This window comes from Equus caballus, chromosome 3, assembly GCF_041296265.1.
Source record: "Equus caballus isolate H_3958 breed thoroughbred chromosome 3, TB-T2T, whole genome shotgun sequence".
NCBI lineage: Eukaryota > Metazoa > Chordata > Mammalia > Perissodactyla > Equidae > Equus > Equus caballus.
Window position 1 is genome coordinate 23,781,336 of NC_091686.1, and position 23,407 is coordinate 23,804,742.

Consider the following 23,407-nt stretch of genomic DNA (forward strand, 5'->3'; position numbering starts at 1 on the left):
CTTGTCACGATTCTTACATTTTTGCTTCCAATGAACCAAGAAAACCTGATGGTGACTGTGATGCTGGCATTTTCTGGGAAAACCCACATGTAACCCAAATAAAAGGGAGCTTTCGTGGTCCTTCCTGTCTTGATTGGGGAATCTCACTATTTTTAGTCTGTGTCACCATGCTAATACCTAAATTCCTAAAAACGGATCTCTGATGATCTCTTAAGGACAAAGAAAAGTGTATAGCATACCATACAATGACAATCCCTAAATATCCAGTGTAAACGTCATATGATAATCTTGTCCTAATTCTGTTCTAGCCTCAAAATACCCCCAAGTTTCCCCATCACTGAGCTGTTGATTCTCCCCCCACCGGAGAGTTCTTTGCACCTGGTCACCCCAAGTCCTTTCTTAAGGAGGGTGACCTAATCCTTCTCTGCACCCCTAACTCCATCCCTCTCTCAACAAAAGGTGCATCTTGGGGCCTGCGCATGCCAAGCAGGGAAGGAGTTATCCTGTATTGTTATTTAATGCTTTTGTCTGTGCTATACTATTCAGACACCCCTGAGTGGCAGACACAGATCTGTTTTGGGCACACCCACCTGAACAACCACTGGAAGCAGAGGAAAGGGCCATCGCCTCTTCTTACCGGGCACTTGGTACCCACGCTCCTGCTCACTCAAGTCTGGACTGTTTCCTGAGAGCTCCAGTCCTTGGGAAAGTCTCCCTTCTGCTCAGCTGGCTGCCTCAGTTTCCAGAGATCACTCCTGGCTCTTCCCCTCTAGGACTGTACAAGTTCTCTCTTTTTCACCTGGCAGGCTTATACATATATGAAGACAGCCAGTACCCCCCACGCCCTGCCATCTGCTTTTCCCCAAGGCCCTCTTAGGACATAACAGGGTCTCTAAGTACAACGGTTGGTCCGTGTTCCTTTTCCAGGGCAGGTGTGATGGGGCCAGGGCAGAACCCCGCAGGGCTCGCACCTCCCTCGTATAGAATGTCATACTTCAGGTCATGGAACTCCCATTGATCTTTCTGACTGCCATCTTACATGGCTCATTCACCTAGCTTATGTCCACCTGAAGCCTTTTTCGTGGACTACTGCTGCTGGTATGGAGTGTGGAGAGCTGGTGTGGTCCAGGAGGTGATTTGGACCTGCAGATCTGTTCATTGGAGGATCACAAAAGATGTGTGACGAAGACAGGGATACCCAGAGTAGTGATGAATGGGAGAGCAGTAGGCAGTGGAAAACAGAGAAAGCTTGAGAAATGGGATCCTCAAGGGGAGTTTGCAGGGATGGGGAGCCCTGGCTCCATATCAGCCTCCTCTTCAGGGGCTGGTGGTCTCAGTGAAGTATGGTCCCCTTCCTTGTCCCTCAATTCTTCCTGCAAGGATCTCATCCATGGTTACTGCTTTCATCCACTCATCCACTGCCATACATGTTTGAACATCTGCAACGTGTCAAACCATCAGCTCAGAAGACTCTACAACAGCTCTCTCTCTGACACTGGCCCCACTCCTTGCCCTTGAAGAATGTTTCCAACTGCCCACATCATAGTCTGACCCAAGAGTCCTGCTCTCCCCTCTGATACCACATTCCTAAGAGTGAACTTACTATGGTCCACTGCAGATCGGCTTATCCTTGACTTCCCTATATTTTAAGTCTTTCCCCTGTATCCGGTATTCCCAAACTCCTCTTCTGTTATGCCCTTGGATTAACCCTAATTGTTCCCTCTAGTCAGCGTGGACGACTTGCCATTTCCCAAACATGCCTTGCATTTTCCTTCTTAAGTGTCGCCCTGTCCAGGATGATGACAGAGGTCACAAATTCACAATATTCATAAATGCTTACTACGTGCCCAACCATTTAATCCTCATAACTGTATGAAGTAGGCACAATTATCATTCCCACTTGACAGATGAGGGAACCTACGCATGGAGCAGCCCCACAGCTAGCGAGGGGTGGAGCCAGCAGTTGGACTCCGGAATATTCTCTTGACCACCATGCACTTCTTTCCTAACCATTCTAGACAGAAATGATCTCTTCATTTTCCGACTTTTAAAAAATCATACTTCCCACGTGTCCCAATGCCTCAGGTGGTCTTTATAATTTCCTGCCTCTTGTTTTTGTATGTTTGGGCAATTCTCTCATTTGTCCAATGGTGTTATAGATTCCTGTAAGGCAGAAAGCTACTGTTTTCTCTCTCTCAGGCTGCCTAGGATGGGCTCTTGAAAATATTAGATGCTGCACTCACATTTCTTTTTTCTTTTTTTTGAGGAAGATTAGCCCTGAGCTAACATCCACTGACAATCCTCCTCTTTTTGCTGAGGAAGATTGGCCCTGAGCCAACATCTGTGCCCATCTTCCTCTACTTTATACGTGGGACACCTACCACAGCATGGCTTGATAAGTGGTGTGTAGGTCCCTGCGTGGGATCTGACCCAGTGAACCCCGGGGCACAGAAGTGGAGTGCGTGAACTTAACCGCTATGCCACCAGGCGGCCCCACTCATATTTCTTGAGTGGACCATTTTCAACGTTGGGTCTTCGCAAAACAGCCAAGGTCCCCTAGACTCCTGCAGTGTGGTAGGCTTGGCTGCTGGGGCTGGAGCTCTGAAGATCTGCAGGGCTCATGCTCCTCGGAAATGTAAAATAAAAAGGGTCGACACGTCTGCTTAGATGAGCAGGGTGGCCCAGGATACTGAACACAGCATCTTAGCGCGCCACTCTGGGCTGTATAGGACAGTGCCCACATACAAGGGTCAAAATTACAATAATCTGGGCCATAGATTTTCAGTGCCGTTTGGCCACACACAGGATAGGCACAAGCAGAACTGAAAGTACACAAGACCAATATGAGAGTGCCAGCATTTTATTTTGCCAAATAAAAATATTTTTAAAAGTTATCATCGGCAGCTTTTCATAAATGAAAGGAAATTTCAATACCAAATAGGTAGGAAACACATGCTTTCAGAATAAAAGGCAGCTCTTCCCAAGGAAGGGCATTTGGCAAATTTACACTAACATTAAAAAAAAAAGGTTCTATTTAAAAATATTTATTAACGCAGAACAATTGCAACTTAAAATTTTCCGTGAGTATTAACTGTACATAATTGTTTTATTGGTTCAAAGTGGTGGGTGTGGGGGCTCTAAAATCGATGTGTAACAGGAAGCAGATCAAATTTTCACTTTGTTCCTGTTCTGAGGTTTTCTTAAAAAATTACTAAAAATCCGGTTTTGCAGAGACGTTGGCTAAAAGTGGGAAGAGGACGTTTAAGGTTTCCTCACTCAACTGGAAATCTTCCAGGTGAAATGAGGGAAGTGGCAGAGCCCCACGGCTCTCTGCCTGCCTCCTGAGAACCAGGAGGAAGAAGGGCTCGCACCCAGGGCATGGCCCACTGGCTGGCATCCCCAGCACGGAGCGGTCAGGGATTCTCTCAAGGTAGCTCCCTTGAATTGTGGACCAGCACCGTCTGAGGGCTGGCGCTGGAGGCACAGTGTCTCTGGAGGATGAGGAAGGGAAGGGAGTAGGCACCGTTTCCTCCTTGTCCTTCACCCTCCTTCTGCTGCCCCAGCTTAATCACAACTTGAGAGTCCTGGAGCCACCAGGCAGTAATGTCGTGGGCGATATGCTTTTGGCAAATAAATCCCAGACTGACCATATAAGCAAGGTGCTCTCTGGGTGGCCTCATCACGACCACACCCCTCGCTGGCAGAAGCCCAGGTTATTAGTCACAAGATCGCGCACACCTCCAATCTGGGAGGAGACTTCAAGGAGAGCCAGAGCGCGCAGCACGTTGGTGCCGCCAGGAGCAGAAATTCCCTCAGGTACAAGGAAGTGTCCCCTAGCGTGTCTTTCATTGATTGTTTTCTCAAGTCCAGTTGTGAGATTTCAGAAGGTCTGAAGACCTTTTTCCGCACACAGACAGGACATAGCCTCCCTGGAGAAGCTCTCCCATTCCTGCTCTAAGGGCTGCTCCCATCTGCACCGGGCAAGGTCGGGTTGGGGGGGGCGCAGGGTCCAGAACTGAGTCCGGCTGGGAGCCGCTGCACCACACACACTGATCTGGGCCATGTTTTCCAGGCTTCCATGCCCCAGTGTTTATTTTATAGTTGAGCTGGGCTCACCCTTGAATTCCACAGGCAAATACCATCCATGAATCAGAAGTGTGTAAAGGTCATTCCTGGGATCGAGGGTATGGCTCAAACTTTAAAATACTTTTTTAAAAAAAGAAAGAGTTGGTTCTTCGAAAGAATTAACAAAATTGACAAACCCCTAGCCAGACTCACCAAGAAAAGAAGAGAGAAATCGCAAATTAATAAAATCAGGAATGACAGAGGAGAAATCACAACAGATACCAATGAAATACAAGAGATCATAAGAGAATACTATGAAAAACTATATGCCAACAAATTGAACAACCTGGAAGAAATGGACAAATTCCTAGACTCCTACAATCTCCCCAGACTGAATCAGGAAGAAATGGAGAATCTGAATAGACCAATCACAAGTAAGGAAATAGAAACGGTAATCAAAAACCTCCCCAAAAACAAGAGTCCAGGACCAGACGGCTTCTCTGGAGAATTCTACCAAACATTCAAAGAAGACTTAATACCTATTCTCCTCAAACTGTTCCAGAAAATTGAGAAAGATGGAGAACTCCCTAACACATTCTATGAAGCCAACATCACTCTGATCCCCAAACCTGACAAGGACAACACAAAGAAGGAGAACTACAGGCCGATATCACTGATGAACATAGATGCAAAAATCCTCAACAAAATTTTGGCAAACCGATTACAGCAATACATCAAAAAGATTATACACCATGATCAAGTGGGATTTATACCAGGGACACAGGGATGGTTCAACATCCGCAAGTCAATCAACGTGATACACTACATTAACAAAATGAAAACCAAAAACCACATGATCATCTCAATAGATGCAGAGAAAGCATTCGACAAGATCCAACACCCATTTATGATAAAAACCCTCAGTAAAATGGGTATAGATGGAAAGTACCTCAACATAATAAAGGCCATATATGATAGACCCACAGCCAACATCATACTCAATGGACAAAAGCTGAAAGCCATCCCTCTGAGGACAGGAACAAGACAAGGGTGCCCACTTTCACCACTCCTATTCAACATAGTTCTGGAGGTGCTGGCCAGAGCAATTCGGCAGGAAAAAGAAATAAAAGGAATCCAAATAGGTAACGAAGAAGTAAAACTCTCGTTGTTTGCAGACGACATGATCTTATACATAGAAAACCCCAAAGAATCCACAGAAAAACTATTAGAAATAATCAACAACTACAGCAAAGTAGCAGGGTATAAAATTAACGTGCATAAATCAGTAGCATTTCTATACACTAACAATAAACTAACAGAAAAAGAACTCAAGCACTCTATCCCATTCACAATCGCAACGAAAAGAATAAAATACCTTGGGATAAACTTAACCAAGGAAGTGAAGGATCTATACAATGAAAACTACAAGACTCTCTTGAAAGAAATAGGCGATGACATAAAGAGATGGAAAGACATCCCTTGCACATGGATTGGAAGAATAAACATAGTTAAAATGTCCATACTACCTAAAGCAATATACAGATTCAATGCTATCCCAATCAGAATCCCAAGAACATTCTTCACAGAAATTGAACAAACAATCCTAAAATTCATATGGGGCAACAAAAGACCGCGAATTGTTAAAGCAATCCTGAGCAAGAAAAACAAAGCCGGCGGAATCACAATCCCCGATTTCAAAACATACTACAAAGCTACAGTGATCAAAACAGCATGGTACTGGTACAAAAACAGGTCCACAGATCAATGGAACAGAATTGAAAGCCCAGAGATAAAACCACACATCTATGGACAGCTAATCTTCGACAAAGGAGCAGAGGGCCTACAATGGAGAAAAGAAAGTCTCTTCAACAAATGGTGCTGGGAAAACAGGGCAGCCACATGCAAAAGATTGAAAATTGACCATTCTTTTTCACCACACACCAAAATAAACTCAAAATGGATCAAAGACCTAAAGATTAGGCCTGAGACAATAAGTCTTTTGGAAGAGAATATAGGCAGTACACTCTTTGACATCAGTTTCAAAAGAATCTTTTCGGACACTGTAACTCCTCAGTTGAGGGAAACAATAGAAAGAATAAACAAATGGGACTTCATCAGACTAAAGAGCTTCTTCAAGGCAAGGGAAAACAGGATTGAAACAAAAAAACAGCTCACTAATTGGGAAAAAATATTTACAAGCCACTTATCCGACAAAGGGTTAATCTCCATAATATACAAAGAACTCACACTACTTAACAACAAAAAAACAAACAACCCGATCAAAAAATGGGCAGAGGACATGAACAGACATTTCTCAAAAGAAGATATGAATATGGCCAATAGACACATGAAAAGATGTTCATCATCGCTAATCATCAGGGAAATGCAAATCAAAACTACACTAAGATATCACCTTACCCCCGTTAGATTGGCAAAAACATCCAAAACCAAGAACGACAAATGTTGGAGAGGTTGTGGAGAAAGAGGAACCCTCATACACTGTTGGTGGGAATGCAAACTGGTACAGCCACTATGGAAAACAGTATGGAGATTTCTCAAAAAGTTAAAAATAGAAATACCCTATGACCCAGCCATCCCATTACTGGGTATCTATCCTAAGAACCTGATATCAGATATCTCAAGAGTCCGTTGCACCCCTATGTTCATTGCAGCATTATTTACAATAGCCAAGACGTGGAACCAGCCTACATGCCCAGAAACTAATGATTGGATAAAGAAGATGTGGTATATATACACAATGGAATACTACTCAGCCATAAAAAAAGACGAAATTGGCCCATTCACAACAATGTGGATGGACCTCGAGGGTATTATGTTAAGCGAAATAAGTCAGTCAGAGAAAGACGAACTCTATATGACTCCACTCATAGGTGGAAATTAGTATATTGAGAAGGAGATCTGATTGGTGGTTACCAGGGAAAAGGGGGGGTGGGGGGAGGGTACGGAGGGGGAAGTGGTGTACCCACAACATGACTAACAAAAATGTACAACTGAAATCTCACAAGGTTGTAATCTATCATAACATTAATAAAAAAAAAAAAAAATACTTTAGGAAAAAGAAAAATGAAAAAACAGGTAGCAAATGTAGCAAAATATGGAAAATCAGTGAATCCAGGTGATGGCCATCTGGGAGATTTAGTGTATTATTTTTTCTACTTTGGGGTATGTTTGAATATTGGTGTACGTTTGAAATTTTTTATCATGAAAATTAACAAAAACAATAAAAACAGAAATATTCCTGTCAAAAAAAAAAAAAAAAAAAGTTTCTTGGAAACTTCCACAATGCATAAAAGACTCTCCTGATCCTGAAGGCATGCCAAAGGGAGCTTTAAAAAGCAAAAAGCATTCAGAAAGTGAAAAATATGTGTGTTCTTTTCCAGGAGGTGAAAATCGTTGAGCGATGCCTTCGGATTGGATGAAGTTCTGTATTTGTAAGGGAAGTGAGTAATTCTGTAGTCAGACTCATACTGGCTGTCACAAGAATGGTCAGCCCAAGTGTTAATGGATGAGGCTGGACGTGGGGTGTCCCATCCACCTGTGACAGGTGATATTCTTCTCAGAGAGTCCACCTGAAGGATACAAGACTATCCTGGGGCAACAAGAATGGAGCTGAAGACCCAGCCCCTTGTGCTGGCCCCTCTAGACCTCTCTACCTCGGGGAGGCAGGGAGCGGACCAGCTGGCTGCAATGCTTTTGTAGTCAGGCCCAAGGCTGTTTGGGGAGGAACCCAGTGAGTCCAGCAGGGTAGCCCCAGCTGAAAGCATCTGGCTTTCCTCCTGCATTGGCCTCTTTTTGTCTGCCAAGCTGGAATGTAAGTTCCACGAGGGTAGAGACCCTGCTGTCATGCGCACTGCTAGGTCCCCAGGAGCCAGCACACGGTCAAATACTTACTGAAGGACACATTAATGAGTAGATGGTGGCCTGTTTAGCTCTGGTGGCCCAGGCCTGGAGAGGTCCCCAATGTGTGTGGAGGCCAGGCAGGAGGAGAGCTGCCCCAGCGCCTTCCAAAGCTTGTGTGTACTTGGAGAGAGAAGGTCAATGTGCTCTGCCAAGGAGATTGGGTAGACAGGCCCTGCTCATTCTGAGCTGAGAACCACTGGACATGCTGGGCAATAGGGTGGGGGCAGTGAGGAGGGCATTTTGATGCCTTTAGGTCCTTCCAGCCACAGTCCGAGGCTTCAGGGAAAGAAGCCAGTGAGACAGCCATGTCAACCCAACTTTCTCCCAGCGTAGGGCCAATTCCTGGCTGGTCATGAAGCATGATTTCCTCTTGGGTCAGCCCAAGCCATGGCTCTCCTCTCATGGAGATGGTCCTGCTGACACCACTGTCCCTTCTCCTGGGCTCCCTCCTCCTCCCACCTCCCTCACACTCAGTTCAGCATCCTCAGATCCAAACTCACAGAGGATGCAGGAGTGGTTCCCTGCCAGCACCCTGAGGTTCCAAGCCAGTCTCCCCAACACATCTGTGCCTCAGGGAGGCAGCCCTCAGGGGGCAGGGGGAAGAATCCAGGGCCAGCCTTTAGTTCTAGACGCTGTGCATTCATCTCCAGGCTAAGGGACACAGTTCTCTACCAGGCTCCATTATCAACTTGCTGTGTGACCTGAGGAACTTCCTCTTGAAACAAGAAGTCGCTTCTCTCTAGAAAGCGCACCTCAGGTTCCTGCTCTGTCCTTGAAGGTTGAGCAGGTGACATCAATGAGTGAAGCAGGCAGGGTATGGTTCATGGTACGGACCCATTTTGTCTGCACATTAAACATGTAAGAATATTCTTCACTTCTGCAAGGAAAGATGCTCACTCAGAATTTCCTTAAAACATGAGGCACCAAGAAACAAAAAACCAAAACCATGAGGCACCCTTTTGCTAGAGACATGGGTACAGAGAAAAAAAGAGATGCAACAAGTGCAGTAATCAACAGTCATTGTCACTTGGTCTTGATATCAGGGAGGCTGCAGGGCACGGAGCAGACTGCAGTGAAGTGGAGGCATCAGGCCCTGTTAAAAGGGGTCAGCCCTGGGGCCGGCCCCGTGGCCAAGTGGTTAGGTTCGTGTGCTCTGCTTTGGCGGCCCGGGGTTTCGCCAGTTCGAATCCTGGGCGCGGACATGGCACCGTTCGTCAGGCCACGTTGAGGCAGCATCCCACATGACACAACTAGAAGGACCCACAACTAAAAATTCACAACTGGGTACTGGGGGGCTTTGGCGAGAAAAAGTAAAAATAAAATGTTTAAAAAACAAAAGGGGGGCAGCCCTGACTTAGGTCAGGTGAGGACAGAGTCCAGTGCTGTCAGACCTTCTGATTTCTCAGAAAAGCTGAAACACTAGATTTCTATGTGAAATCTTCAGGTTTTAAAATTTGACTTGCATTTAAAAGAAGCAAATGATGGGGACCAGACCAACCTGTCTGAATACAAATGTAACCCTTGGTCTGCTGGTTTGCAATGTCTGGGTGAACTGCAGCCTCCTGCCCCTGCTTCGGCCACAGAGAAGGGTGGGCATGGACAGGCAAGAATGAGGGTTATGCACCCCCTACACAATCCCCAGGACAGGGGATCCAGACAGGAGCCTGCATCCAGGCTGTGCCCCTATGGGGCACGTCTGCACAGTCAGCTGTACCAAGGCCCCAGGTAGGGTGGGTGACAGGCTAGCACCAGGGGGATCAAAGCCCCAGCAAGTTTCAATAACGGATGACCTCTTCCTCCCTCCAGATTAGCCAAGAGGATTGACTTCAGGAGGAAGCTGGGGGTGGGGGGCAGAAAGGGGTGGTGCATGCTGATTTCACCGGTTCTCCTCCCCTTGTGATATCTGGAGAGGAGACCAAATTTGTGAGGCTGAAGGAATCACAGTGGAGATGGAGGCCATGCACCAAGGATGTCACCTCCAGGGTCTTACTTCCAAGTATAGAGGCCCGTTATGGGTTAAATTGTGTCCCCACCACCCCCAAATTCATATGTTGAAGGCCTAACCCCAAGTACCCCAAAACGTGGCCTTATTTGGAAGCAGAGTCTTTGCAGATGTAATTAGTTACGACAAGGTCATCAGGGTGGGCCCTACTCCAACATGACTGGTGTCCTTTGTAAAAAAGTGTCTTTTGTAAAAAAGGGTAAATTTGTACACAGAGACACACGCAGGGAGAATGCCATGTTAACATGAAGGCAGAATCTGGGGTGATGTATCTACAAGCCAAAGAATGCCAAAGATTGCCAACAAACCACCGGAAGCTAGGGAGAGGCCTGAAACAGATCCTTCCTCATGGCCTCAGAAGGAGCCTACCTTGCCAACTCCCTGATTGCAGACTTCTAGCCTCCAGAATTGTGACACAAGAAATTTCTGCTGCCCAAGCCACCCAGCCAGTGGGACTTTGTTACAGCAGCCCCAGGAAACGAACACAAGGCCTCAACCTGTTCCCCTGGGGTCAAGTCAGGGCCACAGAAGGAGAAGGACTTCAACCAGGAGAGAGAACAACTGAGAGAGGCACCCATGGAGATGTGGAGACGATTCTGCTTCTCCTCCTGTGCTGAGAAGGCAGCAGAAACCAGGGTCTTGCACTCAACACAGCCTTCCTACGGGGCCCTCCTTAGCACAACCCTTGGCCTACTTTGCACCCCTCCCCACCCCCAGCCATGTGAGTCCTGGGACAGCCATGCCACCTCCATGGTGAGCACCATTACCACCCTACATGTGCGGCCAGCTTCTCATTGGTGTCAACACAATTTCCTCTGAGAGACTGGAAGGAGGTATTCCATAGATGGGGGAAACTGAGCTACAGAAGGACCAAGTCACTGATTCAAGAACTCTCAAATGGTTGTTGGGAGAGCCAGGCAGGAGCCCACTTCCCCTGCTGTCTCTGCTAAGATTCTTCATGCACCTTCCCCTGCCCCCTCTAGGAGGACTCACCGGATGCTCCCAAGCCCCTGGCAGGGACTCTGCCTTAGCCCCCAGCCATCCTCCAGTGCCCCAGACCCTGTCGTCCCCAGAAAGACTTTGCTTGGAGGGTGCATGAGGGGGAGAAAAGAGAAGAACAACAGAAAGCCTGCCCTCTGCACGGCAAACAAACAAGCCGACCACAGAGGCCTTGAAAGGAGGCAGTGTGCTGAGGGGCGGGGGCTGCGGGAGGCGGGGGAGCCGGCATAAAGGAATGTTGTTCGGGAAAGCCGGGGCTGGGCACCAAGGGATGGACAGATGGCCTTTTATCCCGCAGCCTGGGTATGGCCTGAAAACCCTTTTTCTGAAATGAGATGGTGCCCCGGGCCCTGTGTCCAGCTGCTCCCACCCCATGGAGGCCCAGAGGAAGGTGGGGGCTCCAGGTGCCTCAGCAGGCCTGGGAGCATGTGGCCCTGGGCAGGTAGGAAGAGGCAGGCCCGGGGAGGAAGAGGACAGTGCTGGAGCCACAGCTGCACCAAGTGCCTTCTTTGGGAGGAAGCCTTCTGTGTTAACAAGCCCCCCGGAGGACCTCAGGGAGCAGTCTCCTCAGAGCTGCTGGTTTTCAGTAGCCGGAAATTTGGGGCAATGAAGGTAGCAGGATCTGCTTACTTCCGTTTCTAATAAGGTCCAAATCAGAAGTCAGGCCCAGCTAGGTCCCGTGGCCAAGCCTATCCTCAGAACATGTAAAATAAACTCTTTACGTGCAAAAACAAAACTAAAACAAACAACAAAACAGAAATCATAAATGGCAAGTGACAAGCCACAGAACCCCAAAACATACTCTCTTCTCACCCACAGTTACTGCAAGGCTGTTAGCTCCACCGGCCATGTCCCCGTGTTCATGGTAGGAAGACGAAAGGAAAAGAGAAAATGAGGACACTGTGCCTGAGGTGGGACCAACTTCTCCTGCTCTGGACATGTGGGGATCCAGACAAGACAGTCTCATCCTCCTGGGACCTTGAAGTCAGTTTGCCATGGACCTGGCATTGCGTCTACTCATGAAATGATGTCCCTCGGATGACATCAGCAACAAACTTGTCACCAGAAGCAGAAGCCAGCATAGATGGGCAATCCAGGACATGCGAAAAGGGGGCCAGTGGATTGAAAACACTAAATTACAGCTCAAAACTCACCAGAGTGTGCCCAGCAGTTTTCAGGCTACCAGATCCCACCATGGACCATCCGCATCCACATGGATCCTTTCCCCTTGGCCTCCAACCTCAGATTACGGCACCATTTCCAGGAAGGCATCAAGAGTAAGTGGACATGTGGTTTCTTCCAATGAAAGCCTGACTCTGGGATTTGGAGGAGCCCAAGGGGAAAACCCCAGCTGAGAGCCCGGGATTGGAGGTGGGACCTGGTGGACAGGGGCTCTTCTCTGAGGCTCTCCTCCAGGTCCTGCCTTAGAAAATCCTGCCTCATGCTGCAAGGGTAGGAAGGGTGGGATGGGAGTTTCGACTCTGATGTACAGTATCGGCAGCCTGCAGAAAATGAGTTTCTCAAGATTCATCCTTCTGTAGATTTGATGGGACCTTTCTAGACTGCAGTCTATCAAGACTTAGACCTCACATTCTAGAGGTCTAGCTTATAGAAGGTGCTATCCACAAGGAAAATACACTTAAGCCATCTCCTCACTGACCCAACTTCTACAATGAGACAAATTTCAGATCTATCATATAGCCCTCCAATTTATAAGGATTATCTTCGAAATATTGTATTTTCCCTGTTTTTAAAGGAAAAATAAGCATTGATTTACAAACAACCTATATCACTCTTCCAGAAACAATATTGCTACGTTTTCCTTTTACAATCTAATAACTTAATAAAGAGAAATAATTGTCGTTCTCATCATTGTTTACAAAATGGCAAATGATTACACTGCTGAAAACAATAAAAGTCACTGAACTGTTCTACAAACAAAACAAAACAATAACAAAAAAACAACCTGCCTTACACTTACTACTTCTTTTTACTGATTCAACAATTCCCTCTCCCCCTGCCTGGACATGCAATCTTCTCCCATTTACAGTTGAGGATGTTTATGTTCAGCGAAGTTGACTGGCTTGTCTCCAGTAGAATGGTTAGTTCTGGAACACAGGACTGTTGGATTCTAAGCCTGTGTCTTCTTTTCCACTCTCATTTATCAAACCAGAACATTTCTTAAACTAGCAAAGTCTCCACAGTAAGCTCTAGAATTGATGTCTCCTCGTGAGCCTACACTCCATCTTTTATGCTTCTTAAACACCATGTCTTATATTTGTCACCATAATGGTGCTCCAGAACCAGGAGATGATGTCCTTGAACAACCCCAGGGAAAGCTGTCCTTCTGGGTGGTCAGTGCCTCTCTGATGTGGCCACAGTTCAGGGACATCACTAAATACACGATCTGGTGTGGTCAAGCAGAGAAGGCAAGAGGGAGCCATTTGTGACACCAGCTTCCCAGGCCAGAATTACCAGATGAGGACGCCATTATCCTAGAGAGAAATGCCTTGGGACTCTGGGCCACAGCTCTAGACCAACACTGCCCAACAGAACTTTCTGCAATGATGGAAATGTTCTATATCTGTGCTGTCCAATATAGTAGCCACTAGCCATATGTATCTACTGAGCACTTGAAACGTGGCTAGTGTGACCGAGGAATTGAATTTTTATTTTATTTAACTTTAATTAATGTAAAATTAAATAGCCGCATGTGGCCAGTGTCTATCACTTTGGACTGCACTGCTCTGGACTCATATATTCAACTACTATTTGAAATCTCTACCTGGATGTTTCCTTGGCATCTGAAACTTAATGTGGCCCCAGTGAACTCTGTCCCATCGCAAACCTGGGCCCCAATCCCAGGACTCATCATTTCTATAAATCAAACCACCCGCTTGCTCATGTCAAAAACCTTGGCAACGCCCTCAACTCCTCTTTCCCTAACTCCCAACATTGAGTCCATCTGCAAGTTCTAGTGGTTCTTCCTCCAAGATATTTCCGATTTCTATCCACTTCTTTCTGACCCAATGGCCACCCAGTCCAGGCCACTTTCCTCTGTCACCTGGACAACAGTGATGGCCTCTTTGCTCTCTTCCTGCTTCCACTCTTGACACTCTTCAATTTACCCTCCATATGGCAGCCAGAATCATCAAATAAAATGTAGACCAACTTTTTCAATCTTCTGCTTAAGATCCTCGAGTGGCTGCCCAATGTACAAGACCTAAACCCTTACAAAGACCCATGAACCTTATTGAGACGTGGCCCCTGCTCACCTCCCCACTTTACCCCACACCATGCTCCCCATGTTCACAATGCTCCAGCAACACCAGAGCCTCTTTTTGGATTCCTGACGTCACCAAGTCCGGTTATACCCCAGGGCCTTTGCACTTGCTGTTCCCTATACCTAGACTGGTTTTTGTTTTTTACCCCATTCTTCTAACGACAGCTCCTTTTCATCCATCAGATGTCAGCTCCTCAGAGAAGCCCTCTCTAACCACCCTCACCAGAAGCTGCAGCTGCTACTCTGTCGCAGCCCCCTGTTCTAAAATATATTACCTATTATGTTGTATTTGATATATAATACATGTATATATTACATATAAGATATATATACACAGACTATTTTATTTTTTTTAAGATTGGCCCTGTGCTAACATCTGTTGCCAATCTTCCTCTTCTTTTTTTTCCTTCCTTTTTTCCCCAAAGCCCCAGCATGTAGTTGTATATCCTAGTTGTACATCATTCAAGTTCTTCCATGTGGGACGCCGCCATAGCATGGCTTGATGAGCTGTGTGTAGGTCTGCGCCCAGGATCCAAACTGGCAAACCCTGGGCCGCCAAAGTGGAGCACGCGAACTTAACCACTTGGCCACGGGGCAGGCCCCCAGACTATTTTAAATATATATGTATATAGATAAACTGCATTCTGTTGTTGCCACCTGTAATTGTCCTTTCTGCCTCTCTGCCTCCACTGGCAGCTACACCTCGTGAAGGCAGCAGCCAGTCATCTTTTTCTCCCCAGCACCAACCGCAGTCCCGGCGTGAGGAGACGTCCACCATGTTTGTGGTTGGATAGAGGAAGGAACGGTGGGGAGAAGAAGGCAGCCTTGCAGCCTCCTGGAACCACTTGGGGCTTTGCCAGCCTCATTGTTGACAACTGTCTGTTCCTGGCCAGGGTGCATGCCTCCAGCACTGCTCTCATCAAGATGAAGATGGAATGAAGGTAGCAGGTTGATATAGACCCTACATGCTCTAGCTGAGGGAAGGGGCAACTCTGAGAGGCTAGAATGTCACCACTCTCCACTTCCTCCAGAGGGGTGAGTGGTCTTGCCCAAGAGGGTCTGAGCACATAGCAACTCAGGTTCTGAAAACATCCATCCCTCATCACCTAATAGGAATCTACCTTAGCAGACACTGGGGCCCATAAGCATTCTATTTCAGTGTAATCTATATGTTCTGTTTTACAGATCTCATTGCAGCCACACAAAATCCTGTAGGGATGCAGGGAATAAGGAAACCAAGGCTGTGAGAGGTTAAATGACCCACACATTGTCACATAGCCAACAAGACCCAGAGCTAGACGCAGAGCATGGGGCTTGGGTTGCAGATCCCAGGCTCCTCCTCTCTCCCTGAAGGCAACAGAGTGGGCTGCCCATTCAACACCCACTGCATCACTGCTCTGTGCCGAGCTCCACGCTGGGAGCTTGGGGATGCTGATTCTCTAGTAATGCCAAGAGATCTGCCCACTGAGCCACTTTTAGTGCCTCCAGTTTTTCCATCTCCATTTTACCTCTGCCCTTAGCCCTCTAGAACAGCGGGTTGCAAAATTTATGGTGCTTCTGAGCCACAAAGAACGCTCGTTAAAAATACAGATTTCTGGGGTCTTGCCTTTAGAGATTCTGACTTTGTAGATTTGAGGAATGGCTCAAGAATACGGATAGATATGTGTGGATCTGTATGCTCATTAATTCTTTAATTTAGTTACCTGTGTGTTTTTTCACTCAAATGAAATATCAAACTTTTCACACAAGTCTTAAATATTGGCATCTCTGTCGCTACTAGAGTCACTTTTCTGAAATATAACACAGCTCTCCAGTGCGCATCATATCCACTTCCATCTAGGTTGTTCGAGCGGCAGAAGTTGTTTAATGATATCCAGCGTGGGAGGAATAGCACCTCTCACCCCGAACCCCCACCAAATTCGTGTCTACCTGGAATCTGTGAACGTGACTTCATTTGGAAATAGTGTCTTTGCATTAATCGAGTTGAGATGAGATCGCACTGGCTTAGGGTGAGCTCTAAATCCAACAGGACTGGTGTCAGAAGAAGAGGGGAAATTTGGAGACACAGACGCAGAGACATGAGGAAGAATGCCCTAGCACGGGTGCAGGCAGAGGCTGGAGTGACAGAGCTAAAAGCAAGAACACTAAGGGTTGCCAGCCCCACCAGAAGCTAGGAAAGAGGCAAGAAGAGATTCTTTCTCTGAGTCTCCAGAAGGAAACAACCCTGCTGACGCCTTGATTTTAGACTTCTAGCCTTTAGAACAGGGAGAAAAGAAATCTCTGTTGTTCTAAGCCACCCAGTTTGTGGTACTTTGTTACAGCTGCTCTAGGACACGAACACAGTTTCACTGGATACGGGATGCCTTGTTGCACATGACCATTCGCACACTGTTATTTCGTTTTATTTTATTTTTCCACTCAACCTTTAAGAACATGTCTGTAAGTGATGTCCACAATGTAACTTAGTATTTTTCCAACATTTTATGATGAAAAAATTCCAACACGCAGTCAAGCTGAATCTCACCATGAACAGTCGTAATGCCACCACCTACCACCTACTATTCACTTTACACTGTTTCTTTGTGTTTTTGGGGGGTTTTTTTTTTGGTGAGGAAGATTCGCCCTGAGCAACATTTGCTGCCAATCTTCCTCTTTTTGTCTGTGAGCCACCACCACAGCATGGCCACTGACAGATGAGTCGTATAGGTCCAAGCCCAGGAACCAAACCTGGGCCGCCGAAGTGGAGCACACCAAACTTAACCACTAGGCCACCAGGGCTGACCCCACTATTTCTTTGTAAAAATAATCTTTAAAGGCTTCTGTATCCCAACATCTAGCTCTTGCAGCCACGAGGGCGTATCCTTAGGAGCAACTCCTAAATATGAATTAAATTTATTTGCCTCTCCTTTTTTAAAAAAAAAATGGGTATAATTTTCATATAATAAAAAATTACCAATCCTAAATTGGATAAATTTTGACAATTACATGCCTGCTTGTAGCCAATACCCAAATCAAGATGTAGCACATTTCCATCATCCCAGAAAAGTCCCGAGAATTTAATAAGCTCCTCGGATTTTGATGAAAGGAAGACGGAGGATAAGTATCCAGGTCCCTCTGCCAGAGGCACAAGACGTTTGAGATTTACAGAAATTTCCAAGCGAGGTGCCAAGTTCCCTGTTTGCAAACACAACTGCTTCCCTGCTCTCCTAGCATCTGGCTGCTCACACACACAGAGAACTTGACCTCAGGCCCCTCCTCCAACCCCAGGCTGCGAATACAATGCAGGAAAGGTACACAGGACCCACCGGCATGGAGTTCCAGCGGCAAGGCTGCTTCCAGGAGCTCCCTCCACATCCCTCCCCGACCCTGCCTTCCCTGAGGAAATCGCTACCATTCCATGACCACCGCTTGGACACCCACTTTTGACACCCCCCCCCCCCCCCCACCGCCATGGGCTCACTCACTGGGGCTTGTCCCCTGTGTGGGCTTCCTTGAGCCACTTCCTGCCTGCTCTAGCTCCACACAACCTCAGGGGCCAGGGTGCACCAGGCAGCCCCAGGCCCTCAAAGTCAGACTCGATTGTGTCTCCTCAAGGCCAGCAACATGGCCCAGAAATAACGCTCAGCTCTGGTCCCGCTCTTTGCTTTCTCTAGTGGAGCAGGTGGGAGCAGAATCCCTGCTGGAATGAAGCAGAAAGAGGGGAAAAAAAACCACACTAACAGCTAAAACCCAATAAAAAACAAGTGATTTCACTGGTACAGAAAAGAGTCCAAAAATAGACCAAAATATATCCGTGAATGACTGATGAGCGATGAAAGTGTTTTTTAAATCAGTAGGAAAAGAAAGATTATTCCATAAATCTACTACGATAACCAGTTGGTCATTTAGAAAAACATAAACTTAAAATAATCCCTATTTTGTTCCTTATACCAAAAACGTTTCAGGTAGATAAAACATTTAAACAAAAACAAACAAACAACAAAAACATTAAAAATTATTAGCAGGATACTAAAGTATTTTTATTTTTGTGTATAAAATCTTAAAGTAGAAGTGGTCTTTCTAAGAATGATAAAACTTGATATCTTTTACTACATGGAAAATTTAAAGGTTTAAGTAGAGAAAAAAACATTAAACAAGTCAAAAGACAAATGAAAACTGGAGAATAAATAGTAATGTGTATGATGGAAAGTAGGCTAATGTTCTTTCTATATAAGGAATGATTATAAATCAATAAGAAAGAACAAATATCTAACAGAAAGATGGACAAAGGAAGAGGCAAGTTACCAAAAAGGTGCAAATAGTTTAGACACATGAAAAGATATTCAATCTCTCTCATAGTTCATATAAATAAAATTTAAACAGGGAATAATTTTTTCACCCATTGGCAGAGGTTAAAAATACTGGTAATACACAGCATCGGGTGAGCGTGTGGAGAAACAGGCATTCTTACATGTTTTTGGAGGAGTTTAAATTGGCACAACCTTTTTAGGTCAGCGTGTTTGACCCACTGATTAATCAGTAACGAAGAGCACAGAGAGTGAGTCACGTGTCAGGGCCAGGAGAGCCTGCTCCCCTCTGAGAATCTCCCTCACACGCATCCACCCCTCCCCGCACGTCACCCTAGAAGGCAGAGGTAGTCTATGAGGTCTAGAAAGCCATCCGATTCAGCTCGAGAGCCCCCCTCCTCTGTCTCCAAGGCCTGACTTCAGCCCAGTCAGAAGGATCAGAGGGAACCCTATACTGCACCCTATTGCTCTTAGCTCCCCAAGAAATGCATTTGCTTCCCATTGGTTCAATCTCACGCCTAAGATTTGTTCCTAATGGGTGTGCAATGGAAATTGACTGGGCACTTGGAGACCACATTCCATGATCTCTTAGCGCTAAAGGTTTCTAATCTATGAAATGGGAGAATTGACACCTGCCCCACCTATCTTATGGGCTCAAATAGAAATCAAAGGGAAAATATTTTGAAAAACATAAATTGCTATGCAAACTTAGGTGTGTTATTATTAGTTCTAAAAGGATCATTGTTATCCAAGTGTTCTTTATCTGAGTCCCTGGAGATTCAAGTTGCAAAGGACAGAAAAAAATCACCTTAATACTCAACTATTCATGAGTCAGCTGACCACTTATAAATTTATTTCCTCCTCAGATACTGACCACTACCCCCCAAACCTCCCAGTCCCCCTAGGAGAAGTGATGGTGGGGGCTGCTATCATCTGAGAAAATATGATGTAACAAAATGCAAACTGACCACAAAGGGAAATTGAAAATACAGGAAATTTCATGAGGCCAATGAAAGTGATAGAAACCGTTTTACTCACAATTCCATTGCCAAATAAAAATCTGGCAGTGTTAGGCCAGTTAACACTGAAAAACAGGCAATTAACAAAAGATGAGCTTCTTCAAAAGGATCAAGAGAAACCCTCAGCCCTAAAATACTCTTGCTAAAACAACCCTCGTTATGACCTCGTTATGCTGTGAAGGCCAGTGTGAAGTTTAGAATGTCACGTTGTGCTTTCACACCGTTTTGTTAGAAAAGCCACATGTGCACAAAAACAACACTCCTTGATTCATTATTTGCTCAATGTAAGAATGGGCATGCAGTTGCAGTCTTACTTTTGCTGTCAGGTTAAAATAAACTAAAAAAATATTTTTCAGTTTCGCTTTTCAGGATAATCAATTTCCCTCTTCCAACCTCCTGGCCCATTTTCTGTGAAATTTTGGTCTTCATTTAAAATAGATTCACTTTTCGAACTAGTGTTTTCAGGTTCTTTGGATAAATACTCAGAAGCGCAATTGCTGGATCATATGGTATTTCTATGTTGAATTTTTTGAGAACACTCACATGTGGAAGATAAACAAACAAACACATAGATGTAGAGAACAGATTGGTGGTTACCAAAGGGGAAGGGGTTGCGGGGAGGGTGAGAAGGGTAAAGTGGCACATAAGTATGGTGACAGATGGAAACTAGACTTTTGGTGGTGAACATGAGGCAGTCTATACAGAAGCCACAAGATAATAATGTACACCTGAAATTTACTCAATGTTATAAACCAATGTGACCTCAATAATAATAAAACAAAAGTAGACTCACTTTAAGTGACCTTTTATCCTAGGAGTCAAGGACTTTCCCACTTAGGTCCAACAAATGACTGAACTTTTTAGGGCACCCTATCTCCAACCTACACTGGGCACTCCAAAGGGTCCTGTCTGGGACGAGAGAGAGCAATCACGAAATCAGGCTGATCTGGCCTTTCCCCTGGCTGGGGGGATGCAGGATCATGGAAGCTGTATTTATTCAGCCCCTTATAGGTGCTCCTTATTCCTCCGGGACAGCCAGTCTCAAAGTATGTGCCTTGAATTGACTTAAAAATTTGAAGTCTTTCTTTGACCTTTGTGGATAAATGATGCCCATTTCATAGACTTTCATTATTACCTAAGACTAGGGGCTATTTATTAGCAACTAACTGAGTTATTATGGACTACTAACATTTGGCATTTATAAAACTAAAACTAGCCAGAGACCCCTAAAAACTCTGATTCCATTTTCCAGTGGGAAATCTGAGCATCATGAGATGCTAAGCAATGTTGAAAAGGTTCTGCTGGGCACAGAAGAATGTAGAGAACCAGAACTCTACACCTTTTAAATTTTATTGCTTTTAAAGGAGAAATTATGCCTAATTCACTTAGGTAATCATCAACCAAGTTTGTTGTAGATTGCGTGGTTCACTCTAAGTGTGCAGTCACATGTATTTGTGACGAAACTTCTGGCTACTTGTTTTCCTGTGACAAAACTTTAAGACATTCTGTACGCATCATAGTGCAAATATCTTACAACAAATCCCCCTAAATTTGCTTGATCTGGTAATGCTATTTAAATACCTTGCAATATACATCAAGGTAAGAACCAAAGTATTTGGATAATTATGTTTTGGGGCAATGCTTCGCAACACAAAATCCTGAATATGAGCTTTACATTTCTCAATAATAAACTTCACGAGCGTTGCCAGCATCAAGTTTGTTGTGCTCCAATTTTTTTACCATGACTGAGCTCTTTTTCCACTGGGGAACAGGAGCAGGTGGGGAGAGTGGTTTTTAGTCTTCTGCCATCTTAGACGAGCAGCAATTAGAGAAGAGGGAGGGAGAACCATTGTTCTGAGACTACTTGCTTTAGAGAAATTTACATAAAAATATACAGGAAGAGTAAACGGAGGTGGAAATCCAGGCAACCCGGGTCCTGCCCATGCATGTCATCCAGACACTCACAGCCCCATGGGGATTGGTCACAGCCCTGAGAGCAAGGAGGGCTCTTGGTTGGCATTTTCTATGGTTAACTTCACTCCTACCCTTGTAGGGGTCTCATGGGCAAGGGTGAACCGCAGTAGCCTGGTATGGAAGTAAATAAGTGAGGGCAAAGGCAGAAGTGAGTGACTCATCTGACAGCCCTTCATCCTTTCCATCAACTCCCAGCCCTTATAGCTAAGAAAGAAGAAACTGGAAAGAGTTTGTTTTTTTGTTTGTTTTACATTTTAATTCTAGAAGTATCTTGTGTGTGCTAATTTTACCATTTTCCTTTTCAGTTATGCACATATCTCAGTTTTTCAAGCAGCTCATTCATTCATTTATTCAGACATTTATTACTTCCTGTTGGCATGCACCAGTGTAATGGTGTGTCCTAGCGAAACCCAGATGAATCAGACAATTCCAGCGTTCAGAGCTTATAGTTTAGTAGAGAAGATAAGACGCGTAGTGAAAATATAGTAAGGAAGAACATTATGAACGCTGTAATGAAGGTATAGGCAAAGTGCTATGAGAGTTTGGAAGAAGGAGAAAATCAATTCTAGATGGGGAGGTGAGGAGAAGCTATATGGAGGAAACAGCATTTGAGCTGGACTTAAAGGATGTGGCAATGGGGAGCCATTGAAGGCTTAGGAATATAGCCATAACATAACCAAGTTCTCTTTAGAAAAGTTTACAAGAAATGGGGTGCAGAAAGCATTGACAGGTAGAGACCTGCCCAGGAGACTTCTGCCATAATGAGCATAATGGGGCTCTGGCCAAAGTAGGGTAGCAGTGGGGAGTTATCCGGGAAGGAAGACTAAGGAGGCTAATGGGATTAGCACATGGTCTGTCCAAACCATCGACACTCCTTTTTCCAGTTATTCCTCATTTTTCCCCTTCTACAGCCTATGGATTCTCTAGGGCAAAGCAGACAATGGAGACAGGTGCTGTTAAAGTAAGAAAAACACAGGTAATCTCCCAGACGTAGTATTGCGTGAAAGAAGCTGTACAGCAGAATGCACACTGGATGATTCCATTTAAGCTTTGTGCACCTTTCCGGGAAATGAGAAGCAAGAGAAACCAGCAATGGAGACTGAGAAGTAATGACCAGGGGTATAGGTGGTGAAGAAGGTAGAATAATGCACCCCCCTCCAAAGTCTATGTCCCAATACCCGGAACCTGTGAACGTGTTACCTTACATGGCAAACGGGACTTTGCAGACATGATTAAGCCGACCTTGAGATGGGGAAATTATTCTGGATTATCTGGGTAGGCTCACTGTAATCACAAGGGCCCTTATGAGTGAAAGATGGAGGCAGGAGAGTCAGAAAAGGAGAAGTGACAGGAGAGCCGAGGTCTGAGCAATAGCCGGCTGGGGGCCATGAGCCAAGGAATACAGGCAGCCTGTACAAGCTGGAATAGGCAAGAAAACAGATTCTGCCCTAGAGCCACCAGAAGGAAGGCTGCCCTGCCAACTCATTTTTGACCTCTGACCTCCAGAACTATAAGAGAATACATTTGTGTTGCTTTAAGTCACTGAGTTTGTGGCAATTCATTACAGCAGCAACAGAAAACGAATGCAGGTAGAAACCCAAAAGGAGGTGGTACCCAGAAGCCAAGTGAAGACAGTGTATCAGGGAGGAGGGAGTGACCTCAGTGACAAGAGCTGCTGCCAGACCAGGTGGATTAGGTGAGAATTGACCACCAGGTTTAGTGAGGTGAAGGTCCGGACGAGCCCGGCAAGGGCAGTTTCAGTGCTATGGGGGGTTTCAGAGAAAATAGGGAGCTTATTACATGTCCGTCTAAATTAATGAAGACAGCAGATGGCCCAGTGATGAGTGTGTGTCATAAG

At 45.5% G+C, this 23,407-nt stretch overlaps 1 protein-coding gene across 1 annotated transcript in view; it reads right to left on the minus strand.

Annotated features, from left to right (window-relative positions):
- Positions 1-23,407, minus strand: part of FA2H (fatty acid 2-hydroxylase) — a 53,223-nt gene that overhangs the window by 24,181 nt on the left and 5,635 nt on the right. The gene's annotated exons all lie outside the window — the stretch shown is intronic.